Source organism: Lissotriton vulgaris, chromosome 7 (assembly GCF_964263255.1).
Source record: "Lissotriton vulgaris chromosome 7, aLisVul1.2, whole genome shotgun sequence".
Lineage (NCBI taxonomy): Eukaryota > Metazoa > Chordata > Amphibia > Caudata > Salamandridae > Lissotriton > Lissotriton vulgaris.
In genome coordinates, this window is record NC_141695.1 from 1,246,897,020 (window position 1) to 1,246,914,426 (window position 17,407).

Sequence of the window (17,407 nt, forward strand, 5' to 3'; positions counted from 1 at the left end):
CCACTGCTACACGTTTCATCAGTAGCTACATGACCTTTGCAACCACACTTGTAGCACATCACATTTTTCTTATCTCCCAATCTTTTGCCACAACTGTCCATGCCCTTCTTATTTTTGAAAATCTCTTTTAGGACTGCTTTAACCTTTTCTTCAGATTTTAACTCCTGCAATTCCTAAACCGTCAATTCCACTCTTTTCATTGAGTCAACAGCCATTTGAAGAGTCAACCCATGAGTGTTTAACAAATTTTCTTGAATCTTCTTGTTGTTTTTTTTAACACTAGCTGACCTCTTAACATCTCATCTTGGAAGCCCTTATAATTGCAGGTTGCTGCAAGCGATCTCAAACTGGCAACCTAACTCTCTACAGATTCACCAGGCAACTGACTTCTTTTCAAAAAGCTGAACCTCTTGACCACTTCATTCGTCTTCTTTCCAAAATTCACATCTAATTTCTTTACAGCCGTTTCATTTACATCTTCTCCACCACTGTCATCTTCGTCTTCATCTACACCCACAACGGTTGGTAGGTGTTTAAGTATTCATCTACCTTCTGCTCCCAAACCAACTTCCGAGAAGTTGAAATGCCACCCCCAATAGTTTGCACATAGGTAGGCTTTCCTGTTTTCAGTTTCTATTTTTGGTAAATTCTGGTGGGGATTTTTCAGTGTTTTCAGGTGATTTCAATACCTTAAAAAAACAGTTATCAGTGTTTACACATTTTCGCGCCACTAAAAACAACAGAAAAAGTGTTTTTCCAGTGTTTATGGAACCTTTAGCTTTTATTATTGCTTGCTTTCTGCACTGATATAATATGGTATATATATATATATATATATATATATATATATATATATATATATATATATATATATATATTAATTACCTACTGGCGTTTGCCAGTAGGTAGTTATAGTTAGGATCTACTTTCCATAGGAAATCCGCAACATTCTATTGGGAATAACTTTGGAGCCGGTGGACGAATCTTTGCGAATTTCTCAAAGTTCGTGGCCCGCTCCGCTCCTTCCCTGAAAATGTGGGGGGGATTCGTCAAGCGGGGGCCGAGATAAAAGGGGGGTCCCAAAACGTGTTTTCTCCATGTTAATTTCCATAGGGCAGTCGGCCTCACTTTTAGCCCGAACGGCTGAATGGATTTTCACCAAACTTGGCAAAATTGTAGGGACTGGTAGCCCGATGTGCCTTTGCTATGTCTCAAGATACGTCCTACAGTGGATTTTGAGTAATTTAGGATCAAAAAAATATATATATCTATAGCCGCGCCCCGGTATGCGCACCGGGGAGCCCACCGGGCGCGCCACGCGACTTGCGCACGGAAAGCTGATTGGCTCTCGGGTGTCTGTAAACATTCCAAACAGTCCGGAGCGGCCGCCATCTTGTGTCTCGGTAGAATCGAGACACAAGAGGTGGGAAAAACAAAGGGGAAAATGACCATAAGGGGGCAGAGTAAACCCCCCCTGACCCCCTAGGTTTGATGTGGGGGTCATAAAAGTGCCCCGCGGGGCAAATATATATATATATTTTGTTCGATTTGCGCGGGGAGCGCCCGGTACGCGCACCGGGGAGCGTACCGGGGAGCGTACCGGGGAGCGTACCGGGGAGCGTACCAGGGAGCGTACCATAGGGAAAAAAGAATGACGGAGTTTTCAAAAAAATTTGCATTTTTTTTATAAATTGGAAGTAGTTCTAAAAAGAACTGTTTTTTTATTCTTTTTGTTGTTTTATATTTTTTTATTGTTTTTTGGAACATTTTTTTCTTTTTTTGGCTTTTCTGAACACTTTTATATTTCTTTTGTATTTTTTATGGGGAGAAACAAAAAAAACAGGGAATTGTAAATGGCTCAACTGGAGCAAAAAAAAAAACAGGAACATTTAGGGTTTTTTTGGACACTTATAGTTATCACCAGCAACCATGATAAGTTCGATACTTTGCTCACCATAGCAAAGTGTCTTGTTACAATATTTGCACACGATTCTGTAATCGGCAAACTTAGGTTGAATAGTAGCCAATGTGTTTCTTGCCCCCGGACCCGATGGAGTGGGTTGTTTTGATGTTGAGGGTCTAGACGTTGATGGGGGTAGCTTACTGCAGAGGTCCCTTAACTCTGCATTAGAATAATTGTTTGGATGCAAACGCATCATGTGGCGAATCATGTATGATTCCCGAAGGAATACTTTTTGTTAGGGTTCCCCCTGGACAACTCAGCATCACAAATTAAACAAGTCGCCTTTGCAGTGTTGACTTTTTTAAAACCCCTTGGGATTTTGAAGAACTCCCAAATAACGTGCTCTTTTGATTGGTAGGGCTGTTTATTTTCAGGCAGGAATTCCCTTCTCTGTTCCTCCTCTTCATCATTCTCCTCCTCATCATTCTCCTCCTCATCCTCTTGACTACCAATGTAATCTTCTTTTAGATGGTGGTGGTGGTGGTGGTGGTGGTGGGGCAGATCCTCCAGCTGCTGCTGCTAATGTAGCCATTTCAAACTAGTAAAGAGTAGAGATAGAACTCCAAAAAGGTCTTCCTCAGTCAAAGGACAAAGTCAGAATAAGGAAAAAAGGTGGGGGCTTTCATCATTTGGAAAACAAAACTGTTCTGGACCAATGAAAAGTGTTATTTTCAAGTCACATGACCCAAGCTTTCATCATTTGGAAACCAAAACTGATCTGCACCAATGAAAAGTGTTATTTTCAGATCAAATGACCTGACTTGCGCTTACGGTACGCGCCCCGGGGCGCGTAGCGTAAGCGCATCGAGATGTTGCGTGATCGTATGCGATCGCGTGCTTCCGGGTGCGCTTACGCAGTTCGTCATATGACGCATCACGCGACTGCGCGAAACGTCACGATGTTGTTTTCGTTTGCGGCAATAGCGCTAACGAGACGCTACCCGGTACGCGCCCCGGGGCGCGCGCCTAAATTGCGCTGACCGGGGTGCTCCCCGGTACGCGCCCCGGGAGCTTTCCGGGGCAAAAAAAGTAAAAAAAAAAAAAAAGGGTACAAATATAAAAAATATTATTACATAATTATACAATATAAAATTCGTTATAAAAAATATTACTTTTCATACCTATAGAGATTTGCTATTAAAAAACCATTGAAATTCACTGAAAAAACCATAGGTTTCACACCAGTTATAGTTAGGAATTAGCATTTAAAAAACCTATTAAATTCACTGAAAAAACCATAGGTTTCACACCAGTTATAGTTATCTGGAAATTTTACTTGCATAAAACCATTGAAATTCCCATGTTATAGTTAGTTGGACTCGCTGTAACTTGCGCGTGCAATGCACTGCTGATGACGTCACATATTACATCACTCATGACATGGTCAGGGACATCACACATGACATCACTGATGACACCATCCTTGTGACAGAGTGACAGACCTCCTTTCACTGTAATGTAACTCTTGAAACACATATTCAAAAAAATGGACATACCCATATCAGTTACAACAAAATGGACATACCCATATCAGTTACAACAACCAATTCAGTAATTCCACCATCTATATACACATCCACTCATTCACCAACAGTTCCATATAATCACTCATACGTATATTCACTCATCATATGTAGTGATACACCTATACATCCTGTTACACACCGACAGTCATCTATAAGTTACTCACACACATACTCACACATGCAACTAAACTATTGAACATCCATTTATTTGCATATAGAGCTGTACACACACTACCACCTTACTTCTATGGAAATTTACACATATTTATTCTCTTAAACAATCACTTATAGAAACATATACTTATTTAAACAGGAACTCTTACAATCGCTTACTCTCACATATACTCACTTATATGCATCAATATTCACATATTCTAGATTAAAACATATGTAGTTACTGATAAAGACACTGGTGAGACAGTCATTCATTCACTCACTAACATACACATATACACACTATTCAACCATACAGTCCTGCACATATGCAGTCTTCAAAATACATACAAACAGAGAGTCAGTCACTCATGCATCAATGTTGTAAGTAATACCCACACTTAACAATACAGACACTCATACTGATACTAAAAAAAATCTAATAACTCATATACATACACATGTAGTTACTCACCAACCCATGCAGCCACTTATACACAAAGTGAAACACTAATACATATATTTAAATATTTAAACATTACTCACTAATATTTATTTTTCAGAAAGACACACATTCACTGGATGGTGTCATCAGTGATGTCATGAGTGATGTCACTGACCATGTCATGAGTGATGTAATATGTGACGTCATCAGCAGTGCATTGCACGCGCAAGTTATAGTGAGTCCAACTAACTAAAACGTGGGAATTTCAATGGTTTTATGCGAGTAAAATTTCCAGATAACTATAACTGGTGTGAAACCTAGGGTTTTTTCAGTGAATATATATATATATTCACTGAAAAAACCATAGGTTATAGACCATATATAGTTAGGGATTAGCATTTACAAAACCTTATTTTACTCGCACAAAACCATTGAAATTCGCATATATAGTTAGTTGCTCTAACTATATATCGCGCACCCGCAATCCACTGCTGATGATGTCACATATTACATCATTCATGACATGGTCAGTGACATCACTGATGACATCACTGATGACATCATCCAGTGACTGTATGTTTCTGTAAAGTTAAAATATGTCTTACATATTGAAGAATGAGTGGATGTATAAGTGTCTGGATGAAGGATTTAGTAGGTGCATGACTGACTGTATCAGAGAGTGATTAAATGGGTCTCACTGAGTGCATGGGTTAGTGACTAAACTGTCTTAATTTGTGCATCATTATATCTGTTGTTCTGTAAACTGCTGCGTGTGTTGATCAGTAGCTATATGAGTAACTATATGGGTTATTTATTGGTTGCCCAAGTATTTGTATGGGAGACTGAGTATGTGTGTGAGTGGCTGGGAGGTGTATGACTGTGCATAGATGTGTGGGCAGTTGATTCACTAGATGTATGGGTTCAAAAGTGCATGTGGAAACAGCTGCATGGGCAGTTGACTGTGTGCATGAGTGTATTGGTGAGTGAATGGATATCTCAGTGCTACATATCAAAGTAAGTACATATGTAAAACACAGTACATGTGAGAGTTGACATATATAAATAACTGTGCATAAGAGCCAGTGAATGTGTGAGTGGCTGTATGGATCATTGTGAACTTGTATCAGGGATTGTATTAGAGAGTAAATATGTGTTAGAATATGTTTGAATTAGTAAGGTGTGTATAACTGTATAGTTCAGGAAATGGAGGAGTGATTGATTCTTTGCATGACTGACTAGGTGTGTGAGTAACTCCATGGATGAGTGACAATCTGTGAGTGTCTGTTTACACTGAGCGTATCTAAGGTTATATAAGAGTCTGAAGAGGTTCACCGTATTTGAGATGTCATCAGTGATGTCATCAGTGATGTTATTTGAGATGTCATCAGTGATGTCATTTGAGATGTCATCAGTGATGTCATCAGTGATGTCATTTGAGATGTCATCAGTGATGTCATCAGTGATGTCACTGGCCATGTCATGAATGATGTAATATGTGACATCATCAGCAGTGGATTGCGGGTGCGCGATATATAGTTAGAGCAACTAACTATATATGCGAATTTCAATGGTTTTGTGCGAGTAAAATAAGGTTTTGTAAATGCTAATCCCTAACTATATATGGTCTATAACCTATGGTTTTTTCAGTGAATTTTTAAGGTTTTGTAAATGCTAATTCCTAACTATATATGGTCTATAACCTATGGTTTTTTCATTGAATTTCAATGGTTTTTTAATAGCAAATATCAAAAGCTGTAAAATGTATTCTTCTTTTAATTCAAAAATATATTTTATATGTTTGTAATATAATTTTTTTATTTATATATATTTTTTTATTATTTTTTTTGTTTCGCTGCCGGTTCGCGAACGGGGCAGCTTCCCGTTAGCTCAATTTGGTTCCGCGACCCGGTCTGCGAACCGGTAAACGTTCCGATAGTGTAATTGCCACGTTAGAAAATAACATCGTGACGCGTCGCGCAAGCGCGACGTACCGCGTTGCCGCGTAATGCGTCTTTTGACGCGCCGCGTTAGCGCACCCGGAAGCGCTCCGGAACGCGAACCGAGGCGCGAAGCGCAGCGCCCCGGAAGCGAACCGGGGCACGGCGCGGAACGCGTAACGTAAGCATAACAGGTCATGTGACTTGTTTATAAAACTTTTCATTGGTTCATTTTACTTTTGGTTTCCTAATGATGTAAGGCTTGGTCATATGACCTAAAAATAACACTTTTCATTGGTTTAGAACATTTTTTTTTCCCAAATGATGAAAGCCTCACCTTTTTTCCTCATTCTTAATTTCGACTTTGAGAGAGGAAGACCTATTTTGGAGAAGAGAGAGGAAGAGCCATTTTGGACTTGAACAATGGCTAGTGTTGTTGCTTCAGCTGGTGCACCACCATCACCACCCCCTCCACCACAGCAAGGACCACCACCACAGTACTTTTGTGGTCAAGAAGAGGAGAATGAGGAAGAGGAGGAGGAGGAGGAAGTGACCTGCTTGGCACAGGCTCAAAATACTGAACTTGCCCAAAACCTTTCAAATCCTTTACCCAGCACCTCCACTGGACAAGCCACTCAATCCAGACCTGAAGGAGACAACATGGTCCTCAACATACAAGAAAATTTTGGAGATTTGAAATTTATTTGTATTTTTTGTGGGGCAATACTTTGTTTTGGTGAAAAAAATATCACCACAATCAACAATGCAATGGAGAAACATAATTGCAGTAAGAAAAAACAATAATTAATTTATTTTTTTTTGCTCCTGTTGAGCCATTTATAATTCTCTGTTTTAAGTTTGTTGCCTTTTTTTAACACAAAAAACCAAAAAATCAAAAAACGTTCAGAAAATTAAAAAAACACATAAAGCTACAAAAATTTTAAAAAACCAGTTCTTTTCAGAACTACCTCCCGTTTATAAAAATTTCCATAAGTTTTTTGAACTCTGTCATTCTTTTTTCTCTTTGGTGAGCTTCCCGGTTCGCTTCCCGGTACGCGAACCGGACGCTAACCACGTGAAAAATTTCAAAACCTAGGGGGTCAGGATACGTCTCCCATGCCCCCTTACACCCATTTCCCACATTCTTTGTCCTCCATCTTGTGTCTCAATTCTACCGATACTCAAAATGGAGGACTCCCGTTACGCTGCCGGTTCGTGTACCGGGGCGCGCACCGGTAAGCGCTCCCTAAAAAAAGGTGGGAAAGTAATTTACAGAAAAACTACTAGAGACACTTTCATCAAATATAGAATAGCTCCTACTACATAGCAGTCCCTACCATTTACCCAAATTTGATGAAATTCCATTGAGAAAATTATGCTGTAAGCCTGACTAAATATCCTGAGGTAAATTACCTTACAAAAATACTTATGAAGTGTTACAATTGACAACCAATCAAAATACTACTTTCAAAATCTTCTATTATTTCATGACATTTGATTGGTTATGTACCTGAATATATATAAAGAAAGAGATAGAAACACAGCCATTTTGACTACTACTTCCTGAAGTACATATCAAGTGCATTTCAACTGAGAACTTAAACTTATTTTTGAAAGGTAAGATGTTATTTTAAAAACTGAAGTATGTTCTGTACTTTAAGTTAATTAGGAAAACATTTTCTGATAGTTATATACTATCCCTCTGTAATACTTATAGAATAAGATAGACTTCTCTGTTTTAGTTATGGATGGAGTTAGGCTTGTCTTGTATAATTAAGAATTGAGTTAGACTTTATCACATACATTTTTTTATATTTCTACTTCCAGTCTGATACCATACACTGGCCAAAGATAAAATCACTGTTTAAAAAACCAAACTACCTGTCTGTACTTAAACCCAACAGTGCCCTATCTGTACTGATATATATTTTTTTTAAATTAATTTTACAGCTCAAAAATGGAAGGAGAGAACAAAACTAACTTGGAAATTGTTGCAGAATGCAACAAAGATACAGAAAATGAATCAGAATTCTTTGATGAATCACGGGACTTTGAACTTCTACAATGTGTTGAATCTGTAGATTTCCTACTTGAAAATGAGACAAATTCTGACAAAGAATTATTAGAAGTTCTTTTTAATTTTGAAAACGAATCAGAAAAATAAATTTATATATAATAATTCAAAAATTGTTTGACACATTTATTCATTTTTATATGTATTTTTTAAACTACTAGCAAATTGATTATAATGTAAAATTAGACTTTAAAAATAATGTGCAACTTTAAGTGTGCTCATAGTTACTTCCTTTCTTCCACTATATCATCTCCAATGTGTATTTAACATCTCTTTATCATCTCCTACCTCCATGTTGTTTCTGCTTTCCTGACAGACTACGCTATGAATTCGATATACCACAATAACTTCTGAAACAACATGCAAGATATCTACAAAGGAAACAATGTATTTTTATTTTTAGACTCTGCATTAGTACCTACATGTTGGTACTTAAATAACAAATTTAAAAAACAAACAAAAAGAACAATCAATAGACATACAATATTTGAACATTCTTTCATCCTATTTTCCCAATATTACGCTTACCGGACCGCTTCCCGGTGCGTGTACCGAGCCCTCCCCCCGCAAAAAAAAATATAAAAATTATTATTTTTTAACCCCGCGAGGCCCTTTTAAAGCCCCCTCATCAAACCTAGGGGGTCAGGGAGGATGTTCTCTGCCCCCTTATGCTTATTTCTCCCTTTGTTTTTGCCACATCTTGTGTCTTGATCCTACCGAGACACAAGATGGCAGCCGCTCCGGATTGTTTAGAATGTTCACAGTCACCGGGGAGCCAATCCGCTTCTCCTAGCGAAGTTCCGTTACGCGTAAGGTACGCGAACCGGGGCGCTAACCGGGACGCTGTCACAGATATATCTGTTTTTTAAAACGTTAATTTCTCAAAATCCACTGGAGCACATATATTGAGACATAGCAAAGGCACGTGAGACTAACCATATCTACAATTTTGCCAAGTTTTGTGTAAATCCATTCAGCCGTTCGAGGTAAAAGTGAGTCCAACCGCCCTATGGAAAACTCCATGTTAAAAACATGTTTTGGGACCCCCCTTTTTTCTCGGCCCCCCTTGATGAAACCCCCCAAATTTTCAGGGGCTGCTCAGAAACAAAATGTGCCATTTTCCTGAAAATTTCAGCCAATTCTGTCCACAAACGCCAAAGTTATTCTACATAGAATTTTCAGAAATCCCATAGGAAAAAAATCCTAACTATATATATATATATATATATATATATATATATACAGATATATATATACAGTGTAGGTATAGTGTATAAGAGGCCTAAATAGATTTTTGCAAATTAAACTTATTGTAGTACACCATACAATACTTCTTCAGTAAGTCTTTGGTCATGTGCGCTCGCTATTTCCTTCCCATGCAAACTTCTGTGAAAAGGCCCTCTCAACACTGGCACTTGAGACGGGCAACGCCAAAACAGCCAGTACACAATTTGTTAACTCTGGCCACTGACATAGCTTTCCATGCCAATACTGGTGCACTTGAAGATTGCGATTCTCAGGGCAAGTTCTGCAACATTTGCACTGAGCTGGGTACTTATGCCCTCAGAGGGATTGAATTGGTCAAAAAGGAAGCACCACTTTTGAAACTAAGGAGCAAATTCCCCCTTTACCGAAGGGATCTAGAACTTGTACAGAGTACCACAGTGAGGTTGCATTGACTTCAAATGCCATTGGTGGTGAAGGGACATTTCTAAGCATCATTGCAAGCCATTTCTCATGAATTGTAAAATAAACTTTCCTGAATTTCTCTTCAACATTGCTTTGCTTACCAAGCGGCAAGCACTCTAACATGTAACATGCTGCAGTGCCAAAGTCGCTAAAGTTGTCGTCCAACCTACTCTCAAGGAGATGTTTCACACTTATTTATTTGTTTTATTTTATTATAGATTTGTAGAGCGCATGGCTGCCCGGAAGCGTCCCAGCGCTAGTGAAGAAGAAAAAGAAGGGGTATGGGGGAGTTTTAAGGAAACAGCCATGTTTTGAGAAGTTTACGGAAGGGAAGGATGTCAGATTGGGCCCGAATGTCCAGTGGGAGAGAATTCCACAGTTTGGAGGCGTTGTAGGCGAACCGACGGCCACCTGAGCGAGCTTTCTTGATCCTGGGTGTGGAGGTGAGGTGGGATGAACGGAGTGCTCTGTTGGTTGTGTGAGGAGTGATGAGATCCTTCAGTATGGGAGGGGCCTTCTTGTGCAGGATTTTGTGAGTAGTGCAGAGGGCCTTGAAATGCACTCTTTCTTGGATCGGCAACCAATGTAGGGACTTGAGGGAGGATTTGGCCGAGCAGCAATTGCTCGTGCCCGTGAGGAGGCATGCAGCCGTGTTTTGTACAACTTGGAGTTGTAAGATCACCTTTTTAGGAGTGCCGAGGTACAGGGCGTTACCATAATCCAGACGGGACAGTATTAATCCCTGAATCAGGAGTTTTTGGGACTGAGGGGGCAGCAGCGGAAGAATTTTCCTGGAGGTCCGTAGGAGGCCATAGCAGATGCCAGCTGTTTTCCGGGATTGGGTGGAGAAGGTAAGCCCTTCGTCTAGCCATATTCCCAGGCTTTTGATTGCGCACTTGGGAATTGGAGGGGGACCCATACATGGGGGCCAGAGAGACTCCGGGCGAAAATTAGATTGATTGCCCAGAACCATGATCTCAGTTTTTCCACTGTTCAACTTCAGGTGGGATCCATCCATCCACTTGGTTATCTCTCCGAGACAAGTGTAGAGATCAAGAGAGGGGTGGTTAAGCTGGTTGAGAGACACTACCATCTGGGTGTCATCAGCGTAGGTGAGTAGCTTGATCCCGAATGGAGCGACGATCTTCTCCAGGGGGGACATATATACGTTAAAGACGGTCGGGCTAAGCGACGAGCCCTGGGGGACCCCACAGTGTATCGGTGTGCTATTGGAGAGTAAGTCCCCATCCGCCACCTGGAAAGATCGATCGCTCAGAAAGGAGTCGAGCCACGACAAGGCAACCCCTGAGATACCCAGGTCCCTACGGATCAGTATGGAGTGGTTGACGGTGTCAAATGCTGCGCTAAGGTCCAGGAGGATCACTGCCACTGACCCTCCTTCATCCATGATCTTTCTGGCTTCATCGACCACCGCCACCATAGTGGTCTCCGTACTTTGGCCTGGCCTAAAGCCTGTCTGGGAGGGTCTAAGTAGGCCATCCGTCTCTAAGTAGTTAGAGATCTGTTGATTGATTATCTTTTCTGCAATTTTGCTAACACCAGGCAGGAGGGAAATCGGGCGGTAGTTATTTAATTCAAGGGGGTCCAGCTTCGGCTTTTTAATCAGAGCTTTAACAATTGCCCTTTTCCAACTGGGTGGGACCATTCAATGGGAGAGTGAAATATTGATCAGGTTGACCAGCTGAGGCATAATGGTCAGGGAAACTAATTTTAGGATATTTAGAGGGGCAGGGTCCTGTGGGGAACCACTTTTGATTGACTGTAGGACAGGTAAAAGTTTGTCTGCTGTTGTCGGGACAAACCAGTCTAATTTAGGTTTTTGAGCTTGGGGTAAGACTTCAAGCGGTTCAGTAGTCTCTGGGGGGAGCGATGGGAGGGAGGTCAGAATATTTTTGATCTTGGTGTCAAAAAATTCAGCCAGTTCGTTACAGCGGCTGACCGAAGGTTTCACGGGGGCTGCTGGGTCGGGGATTTTTAAAAGGGTTTTCGCGATATTGAATGTCTCCCTGGAGGAGTTCGCGGCTGACCTGATTTTATCGTCGAAGTACGTGGACTGTGCCGATTTAAGGGCTTTTTTATAATTGAGCATCAGGCGCTTGTATTCTAATTTCTTTGCAGGGTCAAAGTCCTTTCTCCAAGCCCTTCGGGAGAATAGTGTCCAATGAGTCCCCTATCCATAGTGAGAACTCGGAATCGACCGATATGGGATCTGATCCGCCCCTTGGAGTGGTGCGCTCCAAGTGGTGCTTCCAGATTTCGAGGTCGAGTTTAGCCCAAGGGCGTGTAGGTCGGCTCGGAGGGGGTCTGTGGCGGGGGGGGGGGGTTGGAATCTGCCACTTAAATGTAACTACATAATGGTCTGACCAGGGTATCGGAGATGGAGTGGAGATTGAAAGATCGGAGCATTAGAGAAGATAGGATCTAGGAGATTTCCCAGCGTATGGGTTGGAAGGCGGCTTTCCAGACGGAGGTGATAGGATGCAAGATCTAAAGAGAGGTCCGAGACCAACTTATCTTCATTCTTATCAAAATGGAGATTCATATCTCCTAGGATCATGAAGTTGGAATGGGTGGTAGGCATCGTAGAGGAGTGTTCCACTAGTGAGCTGCAGAATTGTCCTACCGAGCCCGGAGGGCGATATATAAGGAGGCCTGATAGAGATTTGCATGGGGACACTTGGATTGTGAATAGGGTATTTTCACAATCTGACAGGGGGCTGCCTTGAAGGCAACAGGAGAGATGGTCCCTATGAATAATGGCTTTTCCCCCCTCCCTTGCCCTTAAGGCGGTCTAGATGCTGTATGAGGAAACCTGGTGGGAGTGACCCGATGATGTCCGGATCAGATGAAGGTCCTAACCAGGTTTCCGTCAAAAAGAGAACCTCCAGCTGGAGATCCTCTAGCATGCTGTAAATTTCTTCGGCATGTTTAGGGAGTGACCTGCAGTACACTAGGGCCATGCGAACATCCGTGGAGGGGGAAGGGCTAGGAACATTGGTGGTGAGTTTGAAGGGGCAATTATGACAGTGTTTGGATGGCCCGTCCACCAGGATAGAGTGGGAGCAGGGTGGGGAGGTCTTATGTCTCATGAGGAGTAGAGCTTCTTTAGAATATGTAAGGGGATTCTGGGGGGTGACTACCAGAGGGCTGGGCTCTGAGCTCGGTCGAGCGCGGACGGGCGCAGACGGGCTTACCTCTGACGCATTGTAATAGAAAGCAAGAACTACCCTGCCAGGGTTTAATTACGTGGTCCCATCAAGGAGATCCAAGGGATAAGGGGGGGGTGTGACACAAGTCAACGCTTCAGAGCCAACGAAACATCATACAAATTCAGAGTATTTTGTTGAAAAAATAGAAAAGTTTTATTATTTATTAAATAACAATTCATGAGTGGAATCCATAAGAGAGCTCTAAAGCATATATACAATCACAGGAAAAACGTTTTTTCCCCTCTAGGGTTTAATAAGTGTCATCATTAAAAATTCATACAGAAAAGGGTGTTTATTCACGTCCCACGCACTCCCACAGTCATTCGCTAAACATACATACACAACTCAGTCTCACTCACTATAGAAATAATGCAGTCATACACATACAGTCATAGAAAGACCTAGGAGCCTGCAACACCACAATCAATAGTTGCTAGGGCTAGAAAAAACAACATGAAGGCAGACAAAGATGGGGTGCAGTAAGTTGTTACACTCTACACTAAAGGCCATCCATGTAGATCACGCATGGGACGTGAATAAACACCCTTTTCTGTATGAATTTTTAATGATGACACTTATTTTTTCAACAAAATGCTCTGAATTTGTATGATGTTTCGTTGGCTCTGAAGCGTTGACTTGTGTCACCCCCCCCTTATCCCTTGGATCTCCTTGATGGGACCACGTAATTAAACCCTGGCAGGGTAGTTCTTGCTTTCTATTACACTGTTCTTTTCCCCCCCTTTCCCTGCCAGCATCCTAAAAAAGAACCCCTTGGGGAACCCCCTTCTATTTTGTTGTTACCTCTGGCGCATCGCCCGCTGCGCGTACGAGTTGGAGGGGACATTTTGTAGTGGGAGGGCCTAAATCGCCCTCACCACTAGACTGCCGAGCGAACTTACCCCCAAGATGGCGCCTGTGTATCAGCGCTCGTGATCCTGAGCCCGCGTCCCAGGAGCCCTAAGTCGGCTGCCTAAGGACGTGTGGGCCCTCGGGAAGGGAGTGGAGAGGTAGGGTTTTTTTTTAAAAGTGATGCACAGAATAAATTAAAAAGATGCGATTTTACACAGAGCACTCAAATTTTCACACAATATGATTAAAACGGGTGAAGTAATTTCCCAGAGTTAAAAGCGATTTAAAATAACGCCCCTGACTCCCGGCTGTGCCTAAAGAGTCTCGCTTCTGTCTTCTAACATCTACACCAATTATGCTGAACACTTGGTAGACACTGGTTTTTTCAGACTCTAGTTTTTTATTATGTCCACTACAGCTGTTATGTTTTCCTGTAAAAATCTAATAATGCAGTAGAGTGTACTTTTTTCTCATTAATATCAATATGCGACCAAAGATCCACACATTTCTTGCCTTTGGCATAATCACTCAGCAGAAATTCTGTAAACGGTTGCCACATGGATAGTATAGCATTTAAAGACCCTTAGACTGAGAACCATTTATTTATTTATTTATTTAAACTTTTACCGCGCACAGCTACCCACAGTGGGTTTCCCGGCGCTAGGGACAGACTGGAGAAGAAGATATCAGATAGCCAGCATACAGGATCCAACTACTTATGTGAACAACAGCGTTTTCAGTGCTCTGCGAAAACGAAGAAGACTGGTCTCTAATTTAAGGGCAGTGGGCAGGGCATTCCAATATTTGGGACCAAGATAGGAGAAGGAACGTCCCCCCATCCTTGCCAGCTTAAATCTTGGTATAGAGAAATTGCCAATTTCCGAGGATCGTAAGGTACGTTTGGGCCTGTAAAGTTGCACCAGTTTTTGTAAGTAAGTAGGTGCAATGCCTTGCTTGATCCTAAACATGTAGCATAATGCCTTAAACTTTATGCGGCTGGAGATCTTCAACCAATGAAGATCATGCAAGGCAGATAATGCAGAAGTTCTTCTAGGGACATTCTTCAAGAGTCGCGCGGCTGCATTTTGTACAACCTGCAATACTTTAACAGTGGCTATATCAGCACCCAAATATAGTATGTTGCCATAGTCCAGGCGAGATGTTATCAATGCCTGGACAACCGTTCTACGGGAAGGAATGGGAAGCATCCATAAGATCTTTTGTAGCCACCTGAGAGTAGAAAAACAGGTTGCTGCGACCTTAGTGGCCTGCTGCTTCATTGTTAACTTGTCGTCAATTTGAACGCCCAAGTTACATACAGCATGTGTGGGTACAGGAAGTGCACCCATCTCATTTGGCCAATGCTGAGGGCCCCAGAGGTTCTTATTTTTCCCCAGAATGACCACCTCTGTCTTCTCCCCATTCAGTTTGAGACAGTTCCTCTGCATCCAGTCCGCCACAAGAATGAGGCCCGACTTTAGTGCAGAGGGGTCATTCTCGTCTCGCCCTGATAGGGAGAAGACAATCTGGGTGTCATCAGCGTAAGAGAACAGGGTCAGCCCCGCCTGCTCTACGATGTTAGCCAAGGGTTTTACATAAAGATTGAATAATAGGGGGCTGAGTATGGACCCCTGGGGGACACCCCGCGCTGAGGAACAGACCGCTGATGCTGCCTTAGGGGAGAAAACTTGAAAGGTTCGCTCGCCAAGAAAGGAGCCCACCCAGGCTAAGGCCCTACCAGTCACGCCGAGTGACCGCAGAGAGTCAAGAAGGATGGAATGTGACACGGTGTCGAAAGCTGCGCTCAAATCCAACAGGATGAGTGCCATAGTTTCACCCCGGTCGACACCGTGTCGGAGACTCTCTGTCACCCCAAGAAGGGCTGTCTCGGTCGAGTGGCAGGACCGAAAACCCGACTGGGAGGAATGTAAGAAACCAGAACTTTCCACCAGTTCAGTGAGCTGGGTATTAATGTGTCTCTCTAACACTTTAGAGAAGATGGGTAGCAGGGATATTGGACGAAAGTTGGCAAGATTCGAGATATCAGCACCAGACTTTTTTTAACAAGGGCACTACCATAGCGTGTTTCCATGGCTGGGGTACATATGCCTCAGTAAGTGAGGCGTTTAACAATTTAACAAAAATCTGATGGGTGGAGGGATCTAATTGTTTGAGTATTTTAGCCGGAAGTGCATCGCACGGAGAGCCAGAGCGCACACTATTTAGACAAGAAGAAAATGAACTATTGTCTAATGGCTGCCATACAGAGAGTTTGGCAACGTTGTCAACATTAGCAGATGACTGCACAGCGCCAGATGCAAAAGGTGTTACCATCGGTGGCGGGGTAAAAAGATCGTAGATCAAGTCGACTTTTTTAACAAAAAAGTCAGCTAAGGATTGGCATTGAACCTTGTCAAGCGCGGGAGGCGTAGGAATAGAGTCCGCTCCTGTCAGTTTTTTTACAACTGAAAAGAGCACCTTAGGGCAGTTTTGTGCATCTGAAACTATTTTTTTAGTATAGTCTGCTCCGGCTGTTTTGCAGCTGTTATGATAGCCCTTCAGAGCTTCTCTGTAAGCTACTTTGCGTGTAGGAGAATAATTGCGCCTCCATTTCCTTTCTAAAATCTTACATTGAGTGCGAAGGCACTTAAGCTTGTCGGAAAACCAAGGTGCAGGTGGATGATGAGGCATAGTTTTGTTATATGTCAAGGGAAGCGTGGAATCAACAGCATTATTTAACCACTGACCAACTGCACAATTTAGTGCAGAGATAGATAGGTCGGTGTTAGGAAGTGTCCTTAATAATTGTTTATTAAGTTCTGGCATGTTAATTTTCCCCCAACTGCGTGTCCGTTTATCTATTTCCTTTCCGATCTGTAATGCTGTCCTGGTAATATCCAATGAAAAAGGAACAGCAGCTAAGGGACACAGTTGGGATGACTCTTTCTTTGATGCCACACAAAGCACAAAATGATAAATATTTGCCATTTTACCTATCAGTGAAAGAATCAAACGCAGCCAAAATATCAAATATGATTTTGATATTTCCTGATTCTCTACAGTTGATAAAATAATTAAACAAGACCTAAAACATTCTTCTAAACCATGCATCTTTAGACCAAAGACCACAAAACTGAAAAAAGCAAAAGGAAGAAGAAACATTATTTTAGTGGCATCCCTAAACATCAAAACTCAAGTAGAATAATGTTAGCCCAGTCTTTCTTACTGCTGGTTACATTGTAATGGCCCGTTCAAGAAGAAAAAAAAATACTTTCACTCTCTTTTTCCTTTCTTTGAATGGCATTTAGTTTGTGGTTGTGCAGGTATTTTTTCAGTGTTTATATGTTTTCACTGGTGAGGGCTATTTCTCTTTCAGTGGGGTTTTATCAGTTATTATAGGTTTAAACCTAAAACCCCACAGCCTACACATAGGCTTCAAAGCCCTTTTTCCAGTCTTCCCACAAAATTATAGGCTCTCCTGGGGTTTGCAAAAAGTATGCCAGAGCTACCAAACCATCCATTTTTCAAGGTCTCTATATGT